The sequence below is a fragment of the Tauraco erythrolophus genome, chromosome 3, assembly GCF_009769465.1.
Source record: "Tauraco erythrolophus isolate bTauEry1 chromosome 3, bTauEry1.pri, whole genome shotgun sequence".
Lineage (NCBI taxonomy): Eukaryota > Metazoa > Chordata > Aves > Musophagiformes > Musophagidae > Tauraco > Tauraco erythrolophus.
This window is the reverse complement of record NC_141467.1, coordinates 48,361,208-48,388,094: the sequence shown is the minus strand read 5'-3', so window position 1 is coordinate 48,388,094 and position 26,887 is coordinate 48,361,208. Positions and strand designations below refer to the sequence as shown.

Here is a 26,887-nt window from a genome sequence, read left to right as displayed (position 1 = left end):
GGGAAGCACACTAGTTATGGCATTTGATTTATTTTAATCCACATGAGACTCTTGAGAGCATAGCTGTACTTGAGATAGATAAATATTTTGGCTTGATATGTTATTTCGGTGGGACAAAAGAAATGCCATGTAACATTCATGCATATGTGTGCATGCATTAATGTGCATACTACTTATTTACATGTTAGTGAACATTCATAGTTCCTTGTGAGATCTAGTTTTAGATGAAAACCTGTAAGTTGTATTAAATATAATAATAAAAAGTTTCTGAAAGTGTTTCTTCCAGTGGACTTTAATTCTGTTGGATTGTTATGATAGTAGAAAAATATGAACTTGTTTCTACTAAAGTAAGTAGGGTTCTGGCACTCTAATTTTCTTGATAAATATAAGCATAACCTTTAATAAGTCAGTACTAATCTGAAATTGCATTAAACAGACCCAAAAAGCAATGACATGTATATATTTCTTTATATATTTGTATGGATTTAATGAGAGTGGTTAATCCACTGCTCTTCTGTTTCAAGTATCCTGTGAGTCAAATGGAGTAAACGCTGCAGGAAGAGTGGCTCTTCCTTTCCTCCGCCTCTGTCTTTCTCCTTGTCTTTCTGTTCCAAGAATGTATGTTTATAATAGCGTTCAAAACTATAATTATAGAAACAGTCATTATTAATGCCATCTTGCCTTGTCCTATAGAACAGTTACAGCAGTTTGATGTGAATGTGTTTGTATAATACCCATTTACATTTACAGCTAACTGTAAACCCTCTAGCTGTAGTCCAGTAAAGATGTCTTCAGAAAAACGTGCCCGAACAGTTGATTACTCATTTCGCAAGATGTTGGCAACAGGACAGGGGGAATGCAGGAGCAGCCTCTGTGAGAAGAGACTAGGGACTGCCCCATGTTGGATGCATCCAGTTCCAGCCTGCTCCAGTGGACCCACCACAGGGCACAGCTGAGCTTGTTAGCAATGCTGGTGGCATCTCTGGCATGGCATGTTTAAGAAAGGGTAAAAAACACTGGGCAGCAGCGTTGAGAGGGAGGAGTGAGAAAAATGTGAGAGAAATAGCTTTGCAGACACCAATATCAGAGAAGAAGGAGAGAGGACTGCAGGGTACAACTTGCTTCACCATGGTCTTCTCCACGGGCTGCAGGGAAATCTCTGCACTGGTGCCTGGAGCAGGAATTCATGCTGTGGTCCATGGAGGACTCCATACTGCAGCAGGTGGACATGCCCTGAAGGAAGCTGCAGCCTGTGGAGATCCCACGCTGGAGCAGGTTTTCTGGCAGGATCTGTGGCCTGTGGAGAGCTCACACTGGAGCAGAACATTCCTGAAGGACTGCACCCGGTGGTAAGGACCATGTTGGAGCAGTTCCTGAAGAACTGCGGGCTGTGGGAAGGACCTCATACTGGAGCAGGGGAAAAGGAAAGGAAGGAAGGAGCAGCAGAGATGAAGTGCTGTGAATTGACCAGAACCCCGGTTCCCTGTCCCTCTGTGCCACTTGGGGGCAGAGGAGGTAGAAGAATTGGGAATCAAGAGTGAAGTTGAACCTGGGAAGAAAGGATGGAGTAGGGGGGAAGCTATTTTTAGTTTTGTCTTTGTTTCTCACTATCCTAGTCCACTTTTAATTGACAATAAATCAAATTAATTTTCTCCAAGTGGAGTCTAGTTTGTCCATGACAGTAATTGGTGAGTGATGTCCCTGTCTTTATCTCAACCCATGGGATTTTTCATCTCATTTTCTCCCCCTCTCCTGTTGAGAAAGGGAAGTAAGAGAATAGCTAGGTGGATGTCTGGAAGCCAGCCAAGGTCAACTCACCAGTAAAGACATTCCCAATCCAATTTATCACTTGGATGAGGACAGTAGGACCGTTCTTCTGATCTTGCTTATGTCACATTGACAGCATCTTCAGTTTTGGCTTTGTTTTAGAAAATAGCAAATTTAAAACATAATTTATGCCAAATTCTTGCAGACTGATGTCCCACATGTATCTACAAACCACTTTTCATTTGGAATGTAATTGCAAAGATCCTTTTCCAAACCAGATGTTTTGGCATTTTATTTCAGTACAGAAGGGAAAACCTCTCTGTATCGAATATGAACTGCTTGTCTCAATTCTTTGTCTATTATCTCCTTAGTTCTCTCATCTTAGCATAACTGTTGTTATACTAGCTTTGCTTTCTGCTACACCATGATAGCAGTCTTCATTTAGTTGGTAACTTTTCAGGGAGAAGTCTTTATGCTTTCCTTCATGTTGCCTCACTGTTGGAAGGTGCTCCCTCTAAACCATGTATGTGACCACCTCATTGTTTTAAAACTTTCTTTTGGCACTGTGTCTGTTAAAAAAAAAAATTAAAAAAAAAATTGCCTAAATCCCTTCACGCTGTTCTGATCAGTACTGTTTCCTTACCTCATTCATTTATTCAATTTTTTGTTTTGTGTTTACCCAGCAGATCTTGTTTAGTGCTCCAAGGTCCTGTGATAATGCAAATAAACATAACAAGTCTTCTGGAGTTTTTCTGCCTGCGTATCTAATCTAATTTTTGGTTGATCTCCCAGATGATCTTGATTTCTTTCTCTGGCCTATGCTTGCCGTACTCTCACTCCATAGTCCCATTTATGCTCATGACCCATCTAATTCATTGTGGACTGTTAGCATTTTTGGTGTTGTGGTGTTCCCACTGAGTATTCTGGTACTTTACATTAAAACTCAAAACTATTGCTTATTCTGAGATGTTTATAGGAAGGAACGCAGGCTGAGTATCTGAGAGAGCAGTAGTGAGGCCATCTCTCTGACACCTGGCAGCGTATTCTAGAAGGGAAGAACAGAAGAACCGAAAGTAACAGAGGCATCGGTTGGATTAAAGGGCAGGCTGGAGAATTAACATACGTGTAACTGTATAAATGGCCACATCCGTATGTACGTATGGATGCCAGTTTACTGATTAAGAACAACTAGCATACAGACAAGAGTGAAGAGGAGAGAATGCAAGGTCAGAGCTCTGAAACGGAGTTAGTTAGGATCTGGAGTAGTCTGAGGAATGAGTAGAGTAAGAGTTGAGAAAGCTCGCATGAGTAAAACAAACAAATGAACAAAACACAGAGAAGTATGCAAACGTCAAATCAGAACAGAATTTTTGAGATATTCGAGCGCCTTTTCTTAGTTTATATGCTGCAACAATGAGTCTTTTCACTTGACAGTGATGCAATTAGAATGTTACAGATTACTGTAAGAAGTGCAAATATTGTCAAGAGTGTGCTCTATTTGTCATTTGCTGGATATCATTTTTGTTCATATCCATGTATTTTGTTCCAAAACACTGTGTTCAGTTGCATAAAGTCTTTTTACAGTGTTTCACAGTTCCAGCTGATTTCTAAAGAACAGTAGCATCATTTTTCTTCGATGCAGTGGTTGGCTTGATATCACTGAAGGGATGTCACTGCATTTGCAGTGAGTCACTGGCATCAGTCTTTCATTCATTTTAGTGTAGTTCAAAATCAATTATAAATCTAATCTTCACAGGCTGCCATTCAGTGCCTTGAAAGGATGTTTTCAGGAATGAGGAGTTCTGTGTTTAGTATAGTGCAGGTCAGAGCCAGGATGAGGATTCTGTTTGTCCTGTTTGAGATGATGATATATGATTTTTATGGCTATATATAATTTTTTCAATGGCCTACTATGGTTATTTGTATCCTGAATTTCTCATGTTTCTTAATGTTTAGCAATGTTTATGCAGCATCTGCGGGAAATGCATAAAATGCTTACATTAAATATTGCTTAAAATGGTCTTTTGATACCTAGTTAGCAGACGTGCATAGCTAGCAGATATTCATAAACCAAGATACTAATTTTGAAAGGGTATTTAATATTATGGAATTTGAAATAGTTGTGTGAAAGACGTGTGTTGTTGTTTAATTGTGCGTAGAAGAGTTGTGATCCTTTAAAAAGGCAGATAAAGTGAGCAGTTGGCAAGTGTATTTCAGAGCCAACTGCAATGTCTTAGCATGTAAAGTACTTTGACTTTTCATTGTGATGAGTATTTAATAATTAAATATATTTTCACTGCATTGTATTTGTGTTCTGTTAGCAGGGATGCTTTTCTTCTGTTTACATTCATACAGAAGAGAATTAAATGTGTTTCTTATTCAATGCTGTTTCTTCCAGATTATTTTAAATAGCTGCGTTTTTTAATTCATTGGAATGCTATCCAGAGATAATGTAAATTTCGTATCAAGGTGTGGGTGTTGCACCTTGTTCACTGTGTTCAAGTTACATTTGTTCTGTAGGATTTTCTAGACCTGGAATACTAGCATGTTTAGCATTTTATTACACTTCCAGGTAATAGCTGCAGGCATTAAGGACATGCCTCTTTTGCAAGCATCTCCAGCTTGTGTTGACACATTCAAGCCAACTTCCAATTAACTGTGTAAACTAATACCAGTTGCTGCTAATGTGGAGCAACACGGAGGTCAGCCCGAGCAAACCGCCTGAGTACGGGCCCAGCTAGCTTTGTGCTGCCATGGATACAGTGCGGGCACTAAAGGGGTTAGCTGCTTCAAAAACACACCTAACGACTTAGGGAGTAGTGCGCTTAACAGATTTGTTCAACAACCAAAATAATGCCACCAGCTATGTCTGAGGTATTGCTGCTTGTGATAACTTGCAGGAGTCGTACGTTCTTTTTTGTGACTTCTGACCTGACTTACAGACTTCAGCGCCTGGAACAAACAGTGGGTTTCTTACAAATACTGAGCATCTGGTATTCTTGCAAAGGGAAGTAAAAGATTAATCAGCATCAGACTCAGCATCTCTGATTCTGAATCACTAGTAGACAATGTTTCTAACTTGCTTAATAGGCAGCTGGGCAAGTTATTTTAATGTGTTTTGCCTACACACCTAATTGCTTTCAGACACAATGGTGGTGTTAATACGCTAATGATTTATTTAATCTTTTGTTGAAGAGGGTCTCTAAGTATGAATTTTATTTTACATTTTTATTTTCTTTTGTAGAACAAAGTATTTTGAATATAAACAGTGTGGTTCATGAGATAATGCCCAACATAGATAACTGACTTTCAGATTTTCATTTGCAGCAATGAGCTTTCTTTAGTATCTATAACTGTACCTTACCTGTTGACCTGTTTTCCTGAGCATTCCAGCAGCCTTCTGATATTTGAGTACAGAACTGCAGAACACGCTGCACCTTGTGGAAGTGAGTGGGAGACGCTACATTAGAATCCAACGATAGTTGTTAAAGATTTCTTAAAAATGTCTGACTGGACAACGATGATATGATAAATTACGACTTTTTTTAATGTTTCAGGAACTCTCCGCTTCCATAGAAGTCAGATAGAGGCTATGTGAAAGGTCTGGGAATTCACTTCTCATTAGACCAGAGTATTCTCAAAGCAACCATGGAAGACAGAATTGACTGCTGAGGGTATTTCGGTGTAACACCATGCAGTGCCATGCAGCGCTAAGCAAGCCCTCTAGCCTAACTCATTTACCTTGCTGTGATTGCACGTTTCCTGCTGAGGTTATATATAACACCTGCCATCATATATGCTGAGAAGCAGCTAACATAATAAGCTAGACACTGGAGCTGGGTTTGAAATGGATTTCTTGACAACAAAAATGTTTAGGATTACAAAGGTTTACTGTTGCACATTGGAAACCCAGTCTCCATCCCATCTTCCACCCATAGTGCCAGACACTATCCTGCTGGTTAAGTGCATCAGAATCTTGTTTCTGTTTTACCTGCTAAATTACAAGTAAAAGTCCACTGAGTAACTGGGCTTTTGTTTGTGTGTTTGTTTTCCCTCCCTGGAGTGTTCATGAGGAGCTCCTTCAGATGAGGTAGGAGAATCCCAACAGGAGAGAGGGAAAGTGAGGTAGGAAAATCCCAGCAGGAAGGAGGGAAAGTGCTTCATGTTGTAAAGCCAGTATATAATGATTAAAGTATTTTATCGGAGAATCAGGGCAGTTACCTTTGCATTACCTTCTGGTGAACTGGCATTTTTCAGCTGGGATATTGGTCCGGAAAAGAAAAATTCAGTTACTGCTGGTGGAGACTCTGGGTTCAGAAAAGACCACACAGAATGTACATTTTCTTTCCTGACAATATACCTGCGACATGTAAGTGTACCTCAGGAAGCTTTAATCTGGATAGTTTAGGACCCCATAGTAAGATAAATGACGTTAGCACATACCTAAGCGTAGGGTTCCCTAGGTACTCACTCAATGCTGAAGACTATGTTACTGTACCTTCCCTGCCATGAGAGTCTTACTGAAACCACTGTAGTTTCTGCTCCATTTTCAGCCGACTTGTATTTACAATAATTTATAATTTTATAATTTTTGTGCTTGTTTACCTGGCTGGTTTCTTCTGTTGGAGAATGAAAATACTTAGCCACTGTGAGAAAAGCTGTGACCAGCAAAAAGCCTGTGAGGACTGTGAATAAACAGTGAGTCTGAAGATGGTCCTCTAGAAGCTGCACTCACTACATTGCAAGATCAGGAGGAAGCGGAATAATCAGGGTGTTCCTAAATAAGCTTTTCCTTGTTTAGTAATTAATCTACTGGAAAAAAAGCCTCTTAATTTCTTGCAGTCTTCAGGGCTTTTCTTTCAGTCTCATCCTTATCCCATTAGATTTCTTCTTATCCATCCTGCCCTTTAGAAACTAATAAAGAGTGGATCAAAACCTTTCCTTGCATCTAAAAGCTTTGAAGTGTGTAATGTGACTGCCGCCATTTCAGGGCCTAAGTCAGTTATTTCCCAAGTTAGAAGTTTATATTTTAAGACAGTTCTGTATGACGAGATCATAGTCATAGTCACAGTTTAAATGCCAGCGAGCTGGAGATGGACTCCATCACTCCTCTTTAGGAGCGCAAACATTATGATTCCTCAGGGAATCATTCTCTTGGCATATTATTTTAAGGCTTTTTGCTGAAATTAAAGAGAGAATTCTTGTCTCAATTAGATTTATGGGAGATTTTTTCATTCCTTCTTACAGCGCTTAATTTGTTGGCAGGCATTGATGACTGATAGTATGTTGTTAGCAGCTCGAGCTATGACTATAGTAAGAACGGCCAAAAAGTCATTGATTTGAGTGATTTGAGGCAGAGGTCATTAAACGCTGCATCAGAAAGCTATTTGGCAAACCTGTCATTCACAGAGTACTTGTTCTTTGGGTGGAATTTGAAATTACTCTGAAGTACAAGACAGTGATAAAGAAAGCTGCTTCCTCATCAGTGTTAAAACCAGGCTCATATTCTGACCAAAACAATATTTTAATCACAGTTTAAGAACAATGTATTTTTAGCATCTGCCTTTGTCTTCCTCCTTTTAGCAGAGAATTGTGCGGCTTAAATTACTTCATTAACCTTAATCAACCCTCGAAGGAAGTACTCTATGTAATATTTTGAAATCTGATACACTGTAGAAGTGTACTGGAAAACGTCCAAAATTTTGCAGAGAGTAAAGTTTCTTCACTTAGTGTGTGGGCGTAAACAACATTTTTTTCGATTAAAATAATTGGTTCAACCAAAAGCATCATGTTTAGGGGACTATGTATAGCCACCTAGAACTTCTGTTCGCAACGCGTCTTCAGGTGTCTCCAGGTGTCTGCACTCTTTGGACTTCTGCACCCAAGGTGAGGATAGTCATGTGGCAGTGTGTCAGGTGGCAAATGTGGCTGTGGAGCTAGGTTAGTACACAAGCAAATTGGATGGATTCTGTTTTGTGTTGTATTTAAGTCCTCTTGTCTTTGAAGCAATCAGATTTCCCAACGTATCATACACAGTCTTAATTCCCTTGTCTATGTTTGCAGAACTCAGAGTCAGAAAAGAAGCAATTAAAAGGATTTCATTAATTCCATGAGCTGAATTAAAAAGCTCTGTACTTTCGTTCTCAATGTTAAAGCAATATAGTTATTTCCCTCACTAGCTGAAATAATGTGTTCTTCATCTAGAAGTCACAACATTTCTAATCAACTGCATTTCAGTAGCACAAAGGAAAAAAAAATACTGTCTGGACCTCATTGAAAATTTAATGATCTACACAGCCATTTAATTATGAGAAAACAGGTGCAGGTAATTATCCAAGTCATAATGTTGCAGCAGCTAATAACATCAAATATTTGTGATAATTGCGTGCGAGCAATTGATCACAGTTCTATGCTTCTCACATGGTACTGATTTGAAAAGCACTTTTTAATACATACATATTCATATCAGAACATGGAAGCTACAGATGCACTTTTCTCACCGGTAACTTCGTATGCTAGGATTTTACACTAAATTCAAATATGATTGTACTGTTACTTAAAATTTTACTATTTCATTTTTCCACTTACCTTAAGAGAGAAGAGATGTCCTTCTGCCAAATTGGAGTTCCGTATTTCCCCATACTCTTACAGTCTTTACCTCTCCTAGGTGTCACAGTCAACTCCCCTGTCATTCTGGTTTCTACTGGAGCGTGACTGGGCCAGATACACTTCACGGTTCTTTAGTTGCTGTTGCAGCATTCCGCTCTTCCCAACACCCCGAATGCTTTCAGATCAGAAGAAGGTGAGAGTGATACCTAAACTCAAAAAGACACATAGAAACCCACAATAGGAAGAGAGTGATGCACAAGTTCAAAATGATGATGATGGAAACTCCTCAATAGAATTACTGAGTGAAACATTGTCACCTATTGCTGGAAGCAATCTAGGCACCGTGTAAGTCGCACTGTAGTGTAAGGGGAGTTCTCCACGTGCCTGGTACATATGCAGCTGAGCGTTGTGGCGCCAGCCTGAACTCAGGAGTCAGATGCTGTTCTTCCCAGAATGTCTGTCTCTTGCAATCACACAAGAAATGTATCAAACTCATGGTGACAATGGGATGGTCCTTAATATATTCTCTTACTTGTCATATGTTGAGAGCCACAAAAGAAAGAAAGGAGGGGAACTGGGAATTTGCTAAAGAAGCTGTTACTTTTACTCCAGACCTGTATGATCAGACCACTGCTCAAAGGAGTTAGAGATGTCCCTTTCTGAAGCTTTTTAAATTCACATTTTACAGTTGCAAGGAAGACCCTATCCCCAAGATGAGAGCGTAAGTTGGTTATTAGCCCTCCTTTCTCACATGGGCTATTGTAGAAGAGAAATCAACATGAGAAATCAATCTGTAGAAGATAAATCAAGATTTTTCAGGCACTTGAGAAGGCTCTGGAAAGAAAACAGCAGGTGAAGAGAAGCGGGTCCCTAGTTTTGGTCTTTTCCCTCTACAGTATTTTAGCCATTTTCAGTTAATGGGCATCAACATTAATTACTGTTTGAGTGGCAGAGGGCACAGACCCTATGGTTCTCACATCTTAGGAAAGGGATCATACCACTGTACTGCTACTTGAAAGAGTGGTGTTGCAATCTCTTACAAGTGATATCCCAGGAAGGAACTGGAAGAGAAGACAGGCTTTCACGGGAGGATTCTGGACTCTTCTGTGTCTCAAAGGGGAAAGGGTGCTTTTCTAGACACTAGCAGGGTACCTGAAGAAAGGGATGTAAAACTTCCTGCTTTCCTTGGTGTTTCCTTTTGAAGTTTCCTTATTAAGCAGCATGCACATCAAATGAAATGGCTTTGAAAGGTCCAGGCTGGGTCGATGAGAATCTAGTTCTGAGGAGATCAGTGGGATATTGTGCATCTGCTCTTGAGCTAGTGCCTGTGGGAACTGATTAATCCACAAAGCACTGTGCGGAACAACATGAAGATGCTACCTGAGTTCTGGAAGCTCATTATGTAGCAGCAGTAGCAGTGATTACATGCCCGAAATACCAAATCATCATGTTCTAGAGTAGCCTTGGTCAGCGACAGCATCAAGTTCTCTTCATGAGTGCATAATGCGCTGTGTGACAATTAAGGCAGCCTGTGACTCTGAAATTTTGCAGTGGAATAAATCGATGTACCAGGTATAAAGAGATGTGGTATCTTTCAGCAATGATATTTAGGTGTTACATGTGATGTGGTGTTTTTCTTGTCATGTTTAGTTTTAGTATGAGAAATGTTTGTGAAGGCAGAAAGTTGTTTGGAGAAATGTCAATGCAGGTATTTTGCTTACATGGCCTGCAAAATGTAAGCACCTTTACAGAGTGCCTGGCAGGTTTATTTTTTTTCCCTACTTTTTAACGTAGCAGTGACAACAATTATATAATTGATAAGACGTTTATTATTACTTTGGTTTCAGCAAGAAAAAGTGATGTTTTGCAAGGGCATATTATAGTGCCTGTTGAATTTAAATTACCCATGCTAATTGTTCTACTTGTTGTCATGTGTCTACATTTTAAGTTACTTTTAAGTTAACATGAAGTATTAAAACAGGTCATTTTACCTCCTGTGCAAGTCTATGTAGAAGCAAAGTTCATTCAAAAAAAAAAAAAGAAAGAAAAAGGAAAAAAAGAGAAGAAAAAAAAGAATACACACGTGGAATACACACCTTGAATATGATGTGTATTCACCAGTGAAGTCAATCATTAGGATTTCTACATGTATAAAATGCATTTATGTTAGGTGTAGTCTTCACAGCTGCACAGCACCAGCAGGATGACAGTATTTCTCTGTTACGACACATCTGTGTCAATTAACCTTGTCCAGCCTCCCCTTTAGTTTCATCATTCTGTTCTTCTCTTCAAGCTGTATGTATTGGAAATGCTTCCAACTCTTATTTGATATTCTCTGTAGTACTAAGTTTCAGATTAGATGCATCCTTTTCTGAGAAGCTGTTCTTCTTTATAGGTGGCAGAGACCATTTTCACTAAACAGCATTGATGTTCTGACTCAACAGCAAATGGGTCATAAAAAAATCTTCTCCAAAGTGGATTATTTCTGGAATCTGAAATCTATAATTGTTATGATCTACTGAAAGATATTTAGCAATGCATATGTGAAATAATCCAGACATAAATAAAAAGTTTTGTGGGTTTGTTTCTCATTAATGAATTTGCCTTTAAAGCTCCAGGAAAGAGCTCCTCTGAGATCTTTTATTTACCCATATTACTGTCATTCAAATGAAAATACTATTTTGGAAAAGCTAGTTTTCCACCTGTAATATGGAAATAAAAATTGATACTGCAATGATGCTTCAAAGACTAGAGTGCTGCTATTTATCTTTTGTATTTTGCAAATAGAGTCTATCCTGTGTAAGAGAATATAAAAAATCCTCTGGTATAATCTCAGGTTATCTAGTTTCTTTCACAGGTGAATTTTATTCATATTGAGAAGAAAAGTGTTTGAAATTATGTAACCTGAGGCCGCTATTTTGTGTGCTAATAGGTAGGCTGCTTTTATGATGAAGCTGTGCATTTCCTTTATTTTGCCGTTTAAGAGCCTTTCAAAACTACTGTAAGGCTAAAGCCTAACAGAAGTCCTAATTTTTATACTACATTTGTTAAGTGACAGATCTTTGTAACGAAAGCAAAACTTAATTATCAAAATATTTATTAATTTTTGTTTCTTTGAGATTCTGGGTTTTTTTTACTTCAAGATTCTGTTCTTGTTCCTATTCTGTACATTTCATGTGCCCCAACACTTCTTGGGAGAATATATTTATTTGCAAACATTTCGTTCTCTCTTCCTTCTGCTTTAAGCTCAGTACATGCAAGAGATTTCTGTGGTTAGGAGTCTTCATAGCACCTCTCTAAATTCTACTGAAGCCACTAGCCACAGACTTTACGTTTGGCATCAGCTGTCATGTTTGTTATTGTGTGCCAAAATTCTTTTTGCCACCTCTGAGTCTAAATTTTTCTAAGCGTTATTATTTTTCATGGATTCATTTCCTAACTAAAGCTTTGTTGGTGTGCTGTATTTTAGCATATCATTGATGCGGAGTCTAGGGAAGCACAGACTGTCAAATTCCCTAGAGGATTCTGGGATATCCTTTTTTACTTAATAGTGGCCTGAGCTTTGCTTTGCCTGGTAAAATGTGCTCCTTTATGTTTTTCCTCATTTAAAGAAAATTTGATGGAACGCTTGAAGATAGGACTAAAAAAGCACACACATTAATATTTATGGCTGCATGTATTCCAACTCCAGAAGGCCTGATTAGCAACTGGATATAACCACATTGATGATTTCCAGTACATCTGCTGAGCCACAGGATATTCTGAGCAAGGTAGTTGCCTTTACTTTGAAACGAACACATGAAAAGGTTCGGTTTCATTTGGCTTCTGCACACACAGATGCATTACTTACGTTCAAGATAAATGATGGTACAGTCTGCTCTTTTTCAAGGTGTTCTTCAATACTTATTACAAAGCTTCATAATGCATGCTTCTTCCCGTGTCAAGGTTAAATTGTGAAAAAGCGTGTTTTTAGAAACTAATACCATTTTTCTGCAATGTTGAGTTGACAAATTAAGTGCAAATAGCAGCAGATGACACCAAGTTTTGCCCTCATCTGATATTCTTTGTCTATGATTCTAAAGTTTGGTACACAAGATGTATTAATTATAGCACAGTAATTAAAAGTATAATTGCGGTTTTTCTTTGTTCAGTGCATTCTTTGTTATGGTATCAAAAAGCATTTTGCCTCAAATATTTTCATGGTCTTTTAAAAGAGCCAAATCTCATTGTTGGAAATGAAATTTCTAAGTAAATTTTAAAGTGTCTTTTTGGAAGAGAAGTGTTTTGTTGTGAGGACAGCATACGTAGAACTCGAGCAGCATGTTGATTTTTAGTAACGCGTTGTATCTGACTGGGGGCTGAAACCGAATTACAGTTATCCAGTCCATTGCTGCCGTTGACTTCACCTGGACTTCATTTTCTTACATATATGCAAATGCTCACAGCTAAAGTTGTGATGGACTGTATTTTGTGATGGACTGTATTTTGTGACTGTAAGTTGCTTGTAATTCAAAATAATGATAAACTACTTTTATGATGAGAACATGGTAAAACAATTTTAATGTGTCACTTTTCCCTCTCCAGCTCTTTTATTACTCCTCCTTCTGCCTTCATATCTTTTTCAGTAATAACAAAGAAAGAGTAGCCTGTTCCATATAGTTGTTTTACCTTGATTTGAAGGATTATATTTATAACTCTCTTACATTGAGGAAATGCAAGTATAGTTTTCCTTTGCAGTTTCAAATGGTTTGTAAGAATCACTGAAATATTTTTACTCTGGCACTCAGATGGGAACGTATACTTCTTAATTTTATTGAAGTTTCTTTGGGAGAAGGGAAGGATTTTTTGGGATTTGTTTCTTAACGAGGAACGCACTACATGTCTTAATATTCTGTGCACTCAGACAACAGCACTTTGGAAATATGTGTATTGCTTCTGGTCAATGAGAGTGGAATATTAGATTTATTCAAAAAAACGACAAGAAAAAACCTCAAACCCAGTAAATCAAAACCATTCCAGTCTTTGAAACAATAAATCAATTACTTTCATACACACAAGTGTATAACGAAGCAGCATAATATTTAAATATTGATGTGTTAAATATAGAACAGACACTAAATGTTACCATACAAATTACTAAAGGAAAAAACTCAAGGCAATAAAGCTGTGTGTACCATATGGTTGCATAATGTTGTAGTAGGCTTTGTCACTAAGCTGGAGCATTAGCTTCTCTGCCTCTCTAAAACTTTTTTGTTTTTGACTACTAGAGGTCAGGAAAAGACTAACATGGAGTCTGGATTGTCTTAGGCCAGCCTACTTTAGGGTTTGTAGTCCCTTTCTCCAAAGGACTTCCTTTTACTACAGACAAGATTCTGACTGCTAGAATAGGCTGACATCAGATCCAACCTAATATTGCCACTGTTGAAGATTCTGCAGTTCCCCTTTGTGTTTTGCTGTACTTCTCCATAGAGAGAGGAGGGGAACTGAAATGTTGCTCAGACTTACTGCTCAAAGGTAAGTTCCTCTTGGAGTTTGGGCCTTCTTAATTAGCTACATCATATTGTAAAATAACACTTGTTTTTTCTTAAGGATGGAGGAAACAAATGACTAAACCAACTTTTTATTAAACTTTTCTTTAAGTGCAAGAAATTGTATCAGAAGCAAGACACTTTCAGCTCACAGACAGAGTTAGGTTGGCTGAGGGAAAGAACAAATACTAGAGATACATCTGGAAAGAGGTACTTGAGAAAAAAAAGTACTAGAAAAAGTACATAGTTATTTTATGGTCTCATGGTAGGTACTGGTTAGTTTCGTTGGTGTCAGGCAAGCTCCTTAATTTTCTGTCTCACCGAGTGCTCTGTCCATCAACAGTCAGCCTTGAAGGCTAGTTCAAGACACCATCCGATTAATAAGTGTTGTCCCTTTTTATCTTGTCATGGGAGTTAAAAGAATCTGTGCTAGCTAAGCAGAAGGAAATAATATTGTGTTCTGAGTGGGGCAAGTCAATAAATCATGCTCTGTGGTCAGTAGAATTGATAGCTGCTGGAACAGAATTTGGAGGGCAAAAGACATTTGAAAAATAAAACTTTCAATATGATGTTGGAAGACTGTATGTTAACATTTATTCAAGCCTCATGCATATTAAAATTCCCAGAGCAGATCTTTTTGATATTTTCCAGCAGTCTTTTTTGCTAAAGCAATTTAAAGTTGAAATGAGGCCTTCCTGGGTTCTCTCAAATGAATCCACCTTCCTAATCCTGAAACACCTTTCTTTAGAATTTTGAAATCGAGTGGAATAGCTCCTGCTTTTAGAATCCTTTCAAGATTGTACTATGCTTTCAGCTCCTATTTTCCTCTACTACGAGATCATCCTTAGAAAGAAGCGTAATGGTCCACATGGCTGCTGTTTTCTGTTTCGGAGGTAGACCATATCTGTTCATCTCAGTCCGTTTTCTTGGTCTGTCATTAGCATGAGATCTAGGAGGGCCATAATGGTTTTTCGTAAGATAAATAAAGGATCAGGAGTGGAGTAGAATTCTTGCATCAGTTTTCTCACTTAAATTCATGGGGAAGTGGTTCTCTAGCTGTTACACTGCAAATGATTAAAATGTGATGGACGTGATTAACGTTGCTGTAACTGCTTTTGCAGAAGACCTCAATAGCTATTAAGTGCTATATCATGCAACAAATGTGATATTTTAAGTCTCAGTATTGCTTAGGATTTTGTTTCTTACTGAAGTTTTTAAAACTGAAGAGGAAGTACATACGTTATTATTTCCTCTGGATGAGCTGAGATGAAGCCTAGGCTTTAGGCAGTAGTTTTGCACATGCTTATATTAACTTGAGCAACATCTTCCTTCCCTCATTAGGGAGCAGCAAGGGCTGGCTGTTTCTTAGGGGAAGGGGTTTTGGGAGCCAAGGGTGACCCTGGCACTGGCTGTGCCCTCACAGACAGGGTGCAGTGCCACAGCATCTAAATGCAGGTGCCAGAGATGGTGCCAGGAGTAACTCATGCTAGTGGGATCCAAGGAAAGCCCCAGGTCCAGAGTCCAACTAGGGGCCCTGGGCAGGAGCTGAAGGAGACGAGGACCCCTCCAGCATCGCCAGGACAGGGTCTGATGGCCCAGGGCAGAGCTGAAATGAGGCTGCAGCGGCAGGGTGGGAGGTGGGACAGTATGGCCTCACAGTGGCCTTGGGGACCTGGCACCACTTTCTCCCCCATCCCCACCAGTAAAAAAAAAAAAAAAAAAAAACAAACAGGAAAAAAAAAACAAACCAGAAAATCAGTTAGATCCCTGATTTGGTTTACTGTGCAGCCTCATAGGACCGAAATAGGCAGGCGCAGCAGACCTGTGGACCACTCTCAGTGGCAGTACTGGTCTGTAGTGGCTTACAGAGTGATTCTGGCTGCAGAGGTGCTTCCTAGCATAGTTTCTGCTTTTCTACCTGATAAGTTACTTAACAGATGGAGTGTCGATAATAGTTGAAACAATTCTTCGTCCATTTCAAAAAGCAATTGCATTTGACTGTAACAAAACTTCATGTTACACCTAGAGAAACTAAAGGTTATTGAAGATTATGCGTTTAGCAAATGTCTCCTGAGAAAAGACCTTTTCTTCCTTCTGTCACTGTAATCTTTTTTTCTGTTTGTTTAGCAAAACTGGAAAACAGTTTATTCCTGTTTTAATTAAAGCAAGGGAGAAAAAAAAAACAGAAGAAGGTGTTAGTAACAAGATGTTTCCCGTGAGTCAACCAATAAAAGTGTATTCCCTCACCACAAGTCGATGACCTCTGTATCTCTTACGCCTCCTAATGCCAAATATTGCTTATTGCTGTGTAGTAAACAGCCTCTGCTTCTGGCTTCAGGTGATAATAATAAAATAGTAAAACACATTAAATGGCTTCAACAGTCTTGGTTTTAACATACATGTCAAATAAATAATTGTATCCTGTAAACTAAGTATTTTGACTCAGTATTACAGAGGGAGTATGGTTCTACTTTTCAGGAAACAAGAAAATTAATCAAGGACATAGTAATCATGACTGAAAAGTTGTTGTTTGTTTTGCTTTCCAGAACAAAAGGAACACTAAATCTCATTTTCGTGAATGCCATGTCCCCATTTTTGTTTCAATTCTGTGTGAACTGACAGTTACTGTCCTTGTTTCATGCTTGTCTTCTTGTATACCTAGTTCAAAGACTTGTAAATATGAAAAACATGGCAGGGATTGAGAAAAGTGACATTCACCACTGATGACTACTTGGGAGAATCACTTATCATGCACAATAACTGCAAATGGCACATAGCATGGCCTTCTTCTAGGCTAATTTCTCATTAGCTGGCAGTAATAAAATTTACACTCTTATTTATCCAAGAATGTCAAATGTTCTCCCAGAAATGAGTAACACCTCATAACAAGCATGAGGCATGTGGTATCCTGCATATTTTACAGACAATATAATTGACATACGCAGGTTAAGTGACTCACTTAATGAGATAATGAGTCAGTGGCAGAGTGTGAAATAATGCTGAGAGGTACTTAGACTATTTCACGACTCCCAACAGAGGATACCTGTATTGCTTTCCACTCTAAACCACCGATGCTGACTCAAAGTCTGCAATCCACCTTTAAGTCAAACTTTCATTGAAATAAAAAAACAACTTGAATGAAAGAGGCATTGATAAAATACGAACTTTTAATAATGGATGTTTGCGCTTAGCACTGACTAATTACTCTAAAGAAATGCACCAGAAGCAATGCAGGTATCTCTACATCAGATGACAGATGTTGATTTGGCTTCGAATGTTGACTCTCTTTCTCACTCCAGTAAGCCCCAGCTCTCAGTTGACTCAGGTGAAGTTTCTTTTTATATTAGTGCAAGGCTGGCAAGTGTCCTCCTTATTCTTTAGGGAATTCTGTTTCAGAAAGCCTGAGCTGCACCTTTTCAGCCTTAACCTGGAGACAGAGCATTATCTCAAGCGCTCCAGATTTGAAGGTTTCTCTCTGGATTGATTTTACTTCTTAGTCATACATAAACATTAGTATTCTGATACTACTTGCCAACAGTACTAAATCTAATTTTTTACATTTCTAAGTATTATCAGATGATGCAGATTGCTTTTGAAAGCCTAGAGATTTTTCTTTGACAATTGAAATTTCCAAGTCTTTGATTTTAGAGGCTAAGTTACCGTGCAGGTGTACATGGGCACTAGTCATGCTTTTCAGCATCTTTGGTGATGATTTGCGAGACTTGAGAATGTCTCCTTACCTAGGATCAGTTTGATCGTTCTGAGGGTAAAATCTGTAAAATGTTTGTGTGAAGATCTATGGAAAAACAAAGTAAAAGGATAAGGAAAAACGTATAAATTATAGAGCTTTTAGTAGACTGTTCTGCAGAATTATTTCCACTGGATTTTCTATTGAAATGCCAAATATTTTTTAAAAATAGTGAATGTTTATATTACTAGTATCATATTATCTGTGCTTCCATGACACATTCAACCCTAAAATACTACTTATCTGTGCTACTTAAGTATTGGAGCCATTATTAAGTAATTACAGTACTAACTATCCGTTTCTTCTTATCCTCAGAAAATTTAAAAAAAAAAAAAAAGTAAGTTGGGGGAGGACTGAAGATTGCAGGTTCTCTCTAGATCTTAGCAACATTACTAATCGAAGTTGAGTACTCTAAAAGGAAAAATATCTGATCTATAATTGCTGTCCTAGCTAAAACAGATGGAAAATCATAAATAATAGCAGAGTGACTACATGTTTTTTGCTATAAATTTGTGAGGAAAGGTAAGCTATGGGAAAATATGAGTTTCAATCTCCCTGTGGATATTAGCTAAATATTAGAGAATTTTAGTTATTTCTGGAGATATGGTCTCTCTTGAAGTGCAAACAATGTTTTCTAACTGTTGAGGCATGTGCAATATTCTGCTTTCCTCCTCATGCTTGATTAAAAAGTAATTTCCTGGTAATGATTTGCTTGGGCATTTGAGAACCCTTAAGCAACATTTTTACTAGTGTCTCGGAAAATCTTTAGTGTCTTCAGATTTTTTTTTTTCTTTTTCTTTCCTTTTTTTTTAATGGACTGAACTACTGTATTACTCTTTAAAAAGAAGAGAAAAAAAAAGAAATCTCTTTAGCTGCATGAAATAACAAGAATGCTACAGAGAATAACCGAAGTACTGGTGCTTTGGCTCAACCACTGTTTTTCCATGTGAGAAAATAATTTGAGATTTTGAATGTATGAAATACTATTTTTATTGTTTAATTCAGGATTAAAATTAGTTCATCTAAAGAATGTTTCGCATGTGTAATTTAGCACACTTAATTGGTCGATAGATAACTAGTGGATGTACAGATACAAATGCTTTCTATAGCTTTATGACCCTGATTGTGTGATTAGATCAGATATATGTTGCTATTTGCATATTTTCACTTCTAATTAAATTCAAAGCCTCCATCTATCTTGGAGCAATCTTCCTGTACCCATGAGATCATGTCGGGACAAACCAGGCAGGATAAATGCTTACATGTACGGTTCACTAGCAGTTTTAGAAATTATGATAGCTGTGGCCCCCATTAACAGAAATTAAGGAATTGAGATTCAAGGCAGAGGAAACAGCAGAATTCAACAATTAACTTCTTTGGCCTGTAAATATATTGAGTGCACTTTCAAACCGATTTAGTTGAAGAAAGAAAGGGAGTGGGTTGTTGAATATTAGGTCAGAGGGAAGGTACATAGGGAGATGGTTAGGAGGAAACCAAAGAGACTGGTGAGGCTGGCATCTCTGATGGAGCAAAGAAGTTAGACAGAGTGTGGCAGGACAAGAAACTCGAGAAATTTAAAGTATTAGGCACGTAAACTGTGAGAATCTTAAAGTAGGTTTTTTTGTAGGTGTGAAATAAACAGCAGTGCTTGTTAATAATAATAACAACATAGTAAACTAGCTACACTTAACCCCATCCTTTCTTAGAAGTCCTAGCCTTTCATAAAAATGTGTAGTTTACAGACTCCAATTCTTAAAGGAATTAGGTTTTATAGGATTTTATTCTTTTCCTAGGCCTTTGTTTCCTCCTTTGCTTTTTATTCTGAAGGAGTGGAAAACAATAGTTATGGACTAGTGTTGATGAAAAGTTTACTTGGGGTGTCAAGACAGCAATTTTTCTAATCAAGTGTGAAGATTTTTAAATCAGTGAAACAGGCTTATAAATCATAATAATTTAAGTTAGTTTTAGTGCTGATCTTGTTTTGTTTAAAAATACTTGGCTGAAGAAAAAAGAGGATTCTAGAGAAAACAGAAGTTCAAGATTATTCCTGTCTACTTGCTTGAGCTAGATTTGCAAAGCCGTTTGCAATTTCGCTCCTGAAATACCCATTGTCAGAATATATTCCAGAATCTTTGCCCATGACTTTTGACAAAACAAAGAGATTCGTAACATGTTCTTCTCATATGCCAAACCAGGCTGAAAGTTAAATTATTTCATATTAGCAATATTGCCAGCCCCTACAGCTAGAGGAAGTTCTGTTTGAATTTAAAAAAAAAAAAAAAGGCAATAAGAGCTTGTCTACCATTGACACTTTTCAGTCATTGCTTTTTCACTTTCCTAGTATGACCTCTGTGAATTTTATTACTGAAATACAAGAAAAGGTGGCAGACTATTATAAAAAGATGAGAGGAAGCAGTATATTTGTAAGACTGGACTGATTAATTGTCACTGACCTCTATTATAATAATGATATCAGCCAATCCACCTACTGAAGTGATAATGAAGTAGAAGTAATTAGGATTTAATAAAAATCTCCCTTACATTATTCTTTCAGGAAATTAACTTACATTCTGTTAAAGCTTAGTGAGTTTTACCTCTTATATCATGACAAGCCTTATCAAAATGATGAGGAAAGAGTGGGAATAGCCTAGATACATTTATCTATTAATTGTTCATCATATGGTGAAGTCTGTTGAGTTACATTCTGCACAAAAAATCAAGTTTGAGTGTTATGAAATGGATGGTGTGGCTGCCTAACTAAAAAGTTTTTCTTTTTAAAATAAGTACATTTCAAATGATTAAAAACTCCCTCTCTATCTCTAGAGACTTACATAAGAGTAAAAAGAGGCTTAATTTTTCACAGACTTTTTTAGTTACAAAAGTTAGTGCAAGCTTTAAACAAAATGCAAACAGAGGTGCACAGCTTCTTTGGCATGACAAATAATTAATAGAAACAGCGTTCAGTATATAGCTGTTTGTTGTGCTTCACATAGTCTCAGCAGGCATTGCAGAATATTTGTTTAAAATATGCCCACGTATCAAGAAATATGTTTACTATAATTTTATTTTAAATGTTTTCAATGTGTTCTTCAATCTTAATATCTGAATTTGCAAATCCATAATTGTGCAACATGTGGAAAAGATTGCTAATATCTGCTAGCTAAGTGTATATTTGATTTTTTAGTAGACTATTCTCAACTTTCCTCTTGTGTTCAGCAGGTGATAAGAAAGAACAGAAGACAGATGACTTGGAAAAATATGACAAGTGTAACAAAGGGAGAGTGAGCGAGTGAGCAGTGCTCAGTGTTCAGATTAATCCAACAGATTTAGCAAACAATTTGGTTTGCCTGAGGATCTGGGCTTTTCACTCTGATTCAGAGAGTGGATATTTTCAAAGGGGTGGGTTTATTTTATCATTTATTTTCTAGCTTTTCTGAAGAAGAGACTTAGGATTCCTAAGGAAGATGAAAAAGTGGGCATCTATTTCAAAACAAGTTAGCTTCCAAAGTAACTTTAGAAAAGTATATTTACAGTACCATATCTACCACCAGTTTTTTTCTTTTTTTTTTCTTTTAATTCTGTCTCCATTTTGTTTTGAATATATAGCTTGGAGTCTGGATGTTCCTTTTTACAAAGCGCTGTCTAACACACACAAAGTACACTGGGAAATGAGGGCTATAGTATTTTTATCTTGGCTAAGTATTAGAGTTGTAGGTATGACTTGTAATAGTAGCCGATTAAAAAAAAAAAAGCATGAGCTACAAATAAATTTTTAGTTTTATTATTTTCTGCCACTGATATTACTTCTGTGACAAATTATTCCTGGGCTAATTGCAGAGAAGTCTTCAAAATTTGGTACTCATTTTGTGTATTTGAAACTTCACTACTAAAACACTTGAAAATATTCACAAAAAGTAAGGTAGCGAGGCTTCAAAGGATCACAGCAAAAATTCCGGAAGAAGGAAGTGTGGTGTGGCAAAATTTGGTTTGGTAAGTCAAACCAAAGTGGTATTAGGTAAAATAATTCTATTAGGCAAAATAAGAAGGCGACAAGTTAGATGAGAGAAGAGAAAACAAATGCTACAGTGTCTAAAGTAAAGCCAAATGATTCTGTTGCTTTCCTAAAAATGAATTTATGTCACTATGTTTTGCATTCTTGCTTTTGACACCAAGTTATAGTCTGAATGAAACACAAAGTATTTATTGTAGAGGAAAGCTGAGTCTAGCAATTATTCAGTGTAGGATTTTCATTTTCCTTTAATATTTTAATGTAGTCTGTTTCATTATGGTAATGTTTTATAGTATTTCTGAAGATTTTGGTCTCATAAAGTGCTATTGAAGTTTAGCTTATTTGGTTATGTGAAACAGGCTTTGAAAATATCAGCAACAAAGGTCCGTAGTACTTCAGAAGATACGTTAAAATGGTTCATGTTTGCAGGCAAGGAAAGGAAGTTTAATGGAATTGAGACTTTGAAAGATATGTTAGTCGAACTTAAAACTAAGCTAATCAGACACAATAAACATGAGTCAGTTTGGAAAGCGATTTTTTTATTAAATGTTGAAAACACAGAACCATTACTCTGTGAGTGGTTTGGCGTACCTACACCTGATCATAGAATCACAGAATGGTTAGGGTTGGAAGGGACCTCAAAGATGATCTAGTTCCAACCCCCCTGCCATGGGCAGGGAAACCCTCCACTATACCAGGTTGCTCGAAGGAGCATGGAAAAGTCCAAATCTCAGGACCGTGAGGTCCCTGTACCTCTACCGCAGCCTCAGCAAAGTGCTACAGTGTGCTCACAAGGTGGAAGAGGCCCGGTCAGCCTCACCTCTGTGCCTGGCAAGGTCATGGAGCAGATTCTCCTGGGAACCATGCTAAGGCACATGGAGAGCAAGGAGGTGGTGGGTGACAGCCAACATGGCTTCACCAAAGGCAGATCGTGCCTGACCAACTTGGTGGCCTTTTACGATGGGGTGACAGCATCGGTGGACAAGGGTCGACCAATGGATGTCATCTACCTGGACTTGTGCAAAGCTTTTGACACTGTCCCGCACGACATTCTTCTCTCTAAATTAGAGAGTCATGGGTTTGATGGATGGACCACTCGGTGGATAAGGAATTGGCTCAATGGCCGCACTCAGAGAGTAGTGGTCAACGGCTCAATGTCCAAGTGGAGACCGGTCACAAGTGGCGTCCCTCAGGGGTCCGTGTTGGGCCCGGCCCTCTTCAACATCTTTGTCGGTGACGTGGACAGTGGCATGGAGTGCACCCTCAGCAAGTTCGCCGATGACACCAAGCTGTGTGGTGCCGTCGACACGCTGGAAGGGAGGGATGCCATCCAGAGGGACCTTGACAGGCTGGAGAGGTGGGCCCGTACCAACCTCATGAAGTTTAACCAGGCCAAATGCAAGGTCCTACATCTGGGTCGTGGCAATCCCAGGCATAAATACAGACTGGGTGGTGATTGGATCGAGAGCAGCCCTGAGGAGAAGGACTTGGGAGTACTGGTGGACGAGAAGCTCAATATGAGCCGGCAATGTGCTCTTGCGGCCCAGAAGGCCAACCGCGTCCTGGGCTGCATCAAGAGGAGCGTGGCCAGCAGGTCGAGAGAGGTGATTCTCCCCCTGTACTCTGCCCTCGTGAGACCTCACTTGGAGTACTGCGTCCAGTTCTGGAGTCCCCAACATAAGAAGGACATGGACCAGTTGGAGAGGGTCCAGAGGAGGGCCACGAAGATGATAAGAGGGCTGGAGCACCTTTCCTATGAGGACAGGCTGAAAGAGTTGGGGCTGTTCAGCCTGGAGAAGAGGAGGCTCCGGGGTGACCTTATAGCGGTCTTCCAGTACCTCAAGGGGGCCTACAGGAAAGATGGGGAGAGGCTGTTCAGGAGGGCCAGTTATGATAGGACAAGGGGTAATGGTTTTAAAATAGAGGGAGGTAGGTTCAGGTTGGATATTAGGAAAAAATTTTTTACTATGAGAGTGGTAGAACACTGGAACAGGTTGCCCAGAGAGGTGGTGGATGCTCCATCCCTGGAGACGTTCAAGGCCAGGTTGGACAAGGCCCTGAGCAACCTGATCTAGTTGGAGATATCCCTGTTCCTTGCAGGGGGCTTGGACTAGATGACCTTTGAAGGTCCCTTCCAGCCCTAACCATTCTATGATTCTATGAAACGTACAATGAGTTCATAGGTTGCCATCATGATGGCTGTGTTTGGGATCTGGCAGATCAAGTGAGCTAGAAGCCCTTGGTATAAAGCCAAGAGTCCCTCTTCATGGACCACAAGCTGCATAGTCTCTATAAAGGAACGGTATCGTGACCCTTCTTCTCGCAACCATGTCTGAATGACCTCATGTGGATATGCAATGTATGAAGCACATGTTTTGGAGACAGCAGCAGCTCCCATGAGTCTAGAGAAATCCTGGCTGTTTGGTGAAAGCGTGAGCAGTGGAGAAAGGGAACGATGGCTGTTTCTCAGCTGCTGTTTCAGTGCTTCATAGATGACAAAGTGTACGATGGTCTCTGACACTCCAGCATAGGAGGCAGTGATTCCACGGTAAAATCCACGCAGGCCTTCGGTGTGGTACATACGCACAGCACACTGGAGAGCACTGCTGGCCAGCTACCCCTTCACCCTGGCTTCCAGATGCATCTTGGTTTTCACTAACCAGATAGGGTTGGTGAGTGTGGTGCAGGTAATGCCTGCACAGGCTGCCGATAGCATGTGTGCTTTCTTGGACTCTGGTACAAGGACAGTATTGAGCCTCTCCTTAACACCAGAATAGGCAGCAAAATATATAGCCTGGGAAGGAGCAACCCCAACAAGGTTTGGACCCAGACCTCGGAACAGGGATCGCATGCCTTCCTTCTCAAGCATAGCCCTCAGCAACTTGAGTACTCCAGGAGATGGTGGGGTGGGGTTCATCAGCCTCACGCTCATGCCTGGCAGATGTATCTCTGAGATGCACAGAGGCCGCAGTGTCAGCTGGGATGACTGCAGACGTGTCTTCACTACTTCCAGGGGACAGGTCAGGACCAGCCCCCCAGCCATGGGCAGGGAAACCCTCCACTACACCAGATTGCCCAAAGCCTCATCCAACCTGGCCTTGAACACTTCCAGGGATGGGGCATCTACAACTTCTCCGGGCAACCTGTTCCAGTGCCTCACCACCCTCTGAGTGATCAGTTGCCTACACGGACTGTTTTTGGGGTGACCCAGATGCAAGGCTCAGCTTAAGGCCGCCTGCTCGTGTATTGCAGTTTGCTTTTAATATTCGGGGGGCAGAAATAAGGAGCTGTTGGTGTCAAACACGGTGATGATGAGCCACAGGCAGACGCGTTGAGGCGCGCTGGCAGTAAAAGCCCAGTGTCGGTGTCCTTGCTCTGCTCAGCCCCCGCCTCCCGGCAGCAGCGCGCTGCGGCGGGGCGGGCCGCTGTGGCGGTGGGCATGTTGAGGGGCGCTTCGTGCCGCTCAGCAGAATCCCAGCAACAAAGAAGGAGCCAGAAAGGGGATTTAAAAAAAATAAATAAATAACATAGCAGAACATGTAACGTCCTAGGAGCAGGGAAGGGTGGGTAAAGGGCCGGCAGGGAACGTGCCAGCAGGGAGGACTACCTGCTCCCCGCCTCCCTTCGGCAAGCGCTGCTCGCACCTGCCCTGGACTGCGGGCTGCCCGCCCGTTCTGCTGGGGGACATGGCCCCAGTGGGAGCCCCCTGGTCCCCCACCGGCCTGGCCTGGCTGCAGACAGGGGCAGCCGCGGCGGGGTCAGAGCGGGGACTGCGAGCGGTGGCCTGGAGTGTGCTCGGGCATCCGCGGAGCCTTGGGTGGGGAGAGACGCGTCTCCACCGGGAGCACAGAGGAGCAGAATGGGTCATGAGGGTACCAGGCTAAAATTATTGCCGAAAAGGGGGAGGTGATCTAAAAAAACGTCATTTTTGCTCCCTAGTTTTTGTTTGACTAATATATAGTTAAACCCAGAGGGTTCTGCTATCCTGCCCAAGTTTCAGCCTAGAAGCTTTAAAGGTAAGACAAAGTCAATGAAGAAGAAAAGTGCAGAGCATTTGTTATCTTTTAGTTTGGTTTCTGTTTGATTCTTCTTTATCCTGCAGCATATTTTAAATATGTGTAAATACACATTTCTCTTTCACAGCAGTGAAAACACTTATTTATCCTTCTTCTCCCTTCAGAATCACTCACATGCCTTAATATTTAACATCTGGATTAAATCCTGGGCTTGAAAATTTTTCAAGAGTTTAAGTCAGTGTTGTCCAGACTTCTTTGCCTTGAGTTCCACTACCAAGCCTTAACTTGTCTTACGGATCGCCAGCCACCTGTAATGTAAAATTCAACTGAAAACAACAATCTGAGTGGTGCTGAATATGGTTCTGGATGGTTCATTTACACTAGGTAATTTGGGAATTACAAGTCTGCTGAGAAATGCCGAAATGTTTTTGGAAAACGTGGTTTCAGGACTTAGGATTCTTGAGTTTTGCTGAATTAATTAGCACTTCCATCTTGAGGCAAGGGCTAGTTCAGATGCTCTACTAATGTGCACAGTATATCTGTATGCCAATATCATTTTACAGCTTGCAGCTCCTAAGTTGCTATCTTTAGCTACTGTACTTTGTTGACAGATGAGCTCTCACGAAACCAGCTCTAACATTTCTGTATCGCTTAGGTGTTTTTGAAAATTGTATGTGTGAATACAATGATAATTCAATGAAAAATTTTTAAATAAGGTGTGAAATGTCAGGTTCCTGTGATAGCAGGAACTCAGAAAGCATCATGTAGAAACGTTATGCATGTACCTTCTCAATTTTTAATCCTATTGAAGCCAAATTAAGTATCTAAGTGCTTTCCTGAATGGTACTTAAGCACATCATTAAGCCCTTGTGTTAATTAGAGACTTACGCTTTCATTCTTGGAAAAAAACTCAACCTTGTTGTTCTCGAGTGACAATTGAGTTCCTGGGATTGTGAGTCATGGAAGCTGGAGAGCTTCTTTCAGTGGTGAATCAGGCCCAAGTTAATATCCTTAATGCTTCTCTAGCAGACTAGAACTTGAAAATAGATATATCAAACTATTCTCCATGGAACTATACTGGAAAAAAAGATATGTCGTTCCATGGCGTAAGTATGTTAACTTCATTATGTACACTGGTTAAATGATTTAGGGATGTTTTCTCCTATATTTAAGGTGGCTACAAGTTGGAACTAAGTAGAATACAGTAAAT

At 39.6% G+C, this 26,887-nt stretch overlaps 1 protein-coding gene and 1 pseudogene across 1 annotated transcript in view; one reads left to right on the top strand and one right to left on the bottom strand.

Annotated features, from left to right (window-relative positions):
- PTPRM (protein tyrosine phosphatase receptor type M) overlaps positions 1-26,887 on the top strand; it is a 388,464-nt gene that overhangs the window by 2,728 nt on the left and 358,849 nt on the right.
- Positions 23,811-24,704, bottom strand: LOC104369844 (solute carrier family 25 member 36 pseudogene; annotated as a pseudogene).